The sequence below is a fragment of the Camellia sinensis genome, chromosome 14, assembly GCF_055761805.1.
Source record: "Camellia sinensis isolate YWXY chromosome 14, ASM5576180v1, whole genome shotgun sequence".
Taxonomy (NCBI): domain Eukaryota; kingdom Viridiplantae; phylum Streptophyta; class Magnoliopsida; order Ericales; family Theaceae; genus Camellia; species Camellia sinensis.
Window position 1 is genome coordinate 76,103,114 of NC_138974.1, and position 2,779 is coordinate 76,105,892.

Sequence of the window (2,779 nt, forward strand, 5' to 3'; positions counted from 1 at the left end):
CTCCTTCTGATCTGTGATTCTCACATCACTCGACTCTCGAGCTCGGTTTTTCTCTCAAAACCCTTTTCCTCACTTTTCTCTCAACTTACACCTCTCTATTCTTCATTCTCTCATTTTTCATCCCTCCCCGGGGTGATTGATGGATAAATAGAAAGGTGTGGGTTCGTGCTCAACACCGTTAGCTCACAGCTATTTCTTCTGACGGGTAGAGCGCTCTTCTGGCAAGTACGTCGATGACGGGGGAAAGACAGAACGCCTGGCTCAACTGTGCCCCTAGTTCATCATTTTAACCATTTTTTGTTTTGGTTTTCTACTAAAACAAGTTTGATCAAAATGAGAGTCGGATTAACGTACTCGTTTGATTTTTGATTTAAAAATCATGCAAGTCAGGCTGTAAGCACTGAAAATTTTCCTTTTTGGGTCCAAGACAATGGTCCAGTTTTGGAAAATGGAATAGTTTTCGAGAAAATAGTCACCCTCAGTAAAAATTTTCAAAAACTATTTTTCAAACAGTCAATGCTCAACGAGCATGGAACTTACTCTTTGCGATGCGCAACCTTGGATCGGAGGTAATGGAAAATTGCCCCTGGTTTGAACGGCGTCTCGCGACGACTGGTGGCAACGAAAAGTTGCCCCTTGTTTGGATGGTGCCGCAGCAATCCGCAAATAGTCTTCATTGGTGGTGGTCGAACTCTCGGACACAGAGATGACAAAGACGGTCACAACAAATATATGGACACAGTCGCCTTGGAGGGTGTTGGCGACTGGACTTTGGGATGAAGTTGAAACCATTGCATGGACTGAGACGCTATGAAAGCGTTGGGGGCTGGACTTCATGATGAAGTTGCCTACGTATCCCAAACATGGGAATCAAGCCTCACGTAGTTCCGGTTAAGGTACACTCGGGTATTTTAACCTTCACTTTTTTTTTTAGGCTCTCACTTTTGCCAAGGCGCCCAATGCGGGTTTTCGACCTTGCGAGCTTCTTTTCATTTTTCTTTTTTTTTTTTTCATTTTTTTCTTTTCTTTTGCATTTTTTTCTGTTCTTTTGCATTTTTGCTTCTTTTTTCCTTTTCTTTTCTTCTTTTTTTTTTGGTTTTTTGTATTTTTCTCTTGCTCTAACTTTTGCCTGGGTCGCCCTTCCGGGTTTTTAGCCCAGCGAGCCTCTCAAAGGGTAAAAGTGTAGCAAGTCCATGCCAAATGGTTTTTGAAGTTGAAGCCTCTCTGTATCTAGGAGAATGGCTGTTGCAATGATTTGCAGAAGAATCCATCCCGGTTGCTCCACGAGCTTCTTCCGGCGAGATCTACTCCTTCTGATTCGGCTTTGGTGCCTCTTGCTCGAGGGCTGCTCCTGATCTGGCCATACAGACCTTTCATGGCGTTTGACCGTTGAACTTTCTGAACGGGTTCAAGGTTCGAAACGGACGGGTTGAATCTTGAGGCTGAGAGCGATCCTAGGCTACACAATCTCAAAAGCGGTTCCACACAGGTCTTTACAGGGCCGTGTAAAACATTTGTTTTTGAAAGTTTTTAAGAAAGCGACGAATCGCTCGCGCCGAAGATAGTGTGGAACCAATCTGGATCAAGCCAGGATCCTTCTCAGTACTCACGCCGACAAGCATGATTTCATTCGTTAAGGGCTTAGCATGCCTCTCTTTCTCTCAAAATGATCAAAGTTTTGTAGAACCCGAGGAATTCCTTCCTCTTCATTTTTATCACCGCAGTGTTCAAAAGGTTTTTCTTTTTGAAAAACTTAGGTTAATGCAATGACTTCAAGGCACAGAAGAGCAGGCGAGATGTACTGTCAGCCCATTCAAATTCTCTGGCACTTATGCTGAAAACAAGCATGAAAGTTGAGATAGCAACAGCTGTTTCATTCAGATTTGTTGGTTTAACTGGCCCCTCGGTAGAAACAGGCTCAAAAAACAAAAAAAAAACAGGTAATTACAAGACAAAACGGTGTTCGGGACAACAACCCCAGAATCACCTGGTATTATATACAAAGGGGACTGACTCGATACAACAAGACAGACCCTTAAGCAAAAAGACTGACTCAAGACAAAGAGACAGACTCAAAACAAAAGACCGACTCGATACCCAAGCCAGGATTTACAAAGTTAGCGTTCACAGCCACTCAAAAATGCGTGCCAGACGCTACATTCAAAACATATCCAGATGCCGCCCGCAGGTGGTTTACTTTCTGATTACATACTTGCAGTATCCTCAAAGTCCAACAGCTCGGTAGTAACAGACTTCGCTGAGGTGGGTGGGAGGATAACCTCATTGTCAATCAAATCTTGCACCTCATGACGGAGGCGGAAGCAATTGTCGGTAGCATGGCCTGTCTGCTGGTGGTACGCGCAGTACTGAGCAGCATCATGCGTTGCAGGGAGATTTTTCGGGAGAGGCCGAGGCTCCAAGGGTTTAAGGTGCCCCTTCTCGGCAAGGATCTGAAGTGCCTTGGATAGAGGCATGTAGAGAGCATGAAAGGTCCTGCGCCCTCGGGGCAGGTACTTTGGAGTCTAAGCGCTCTTACTAGCTGCACAGGCGAAAGGGTCGGCAGGCGCCACCTTTGATTTCTGATCTTTCCCGGGTGCAGGGGCGGGAATAAGAGGAACTGTCTTGGCATGACGGGGCCTATCCCGATTTTCTGACTGACCTGAACTACCTTCAGGTGGAGTGGGGAAAGCATCCTCCACAGTCTTTGCCACAACTGCGGATATCTGTTGCTTGTTCATCCCCCCGGCTTTCAAAGCCTCGACTGCCCACAGCAGTTGTT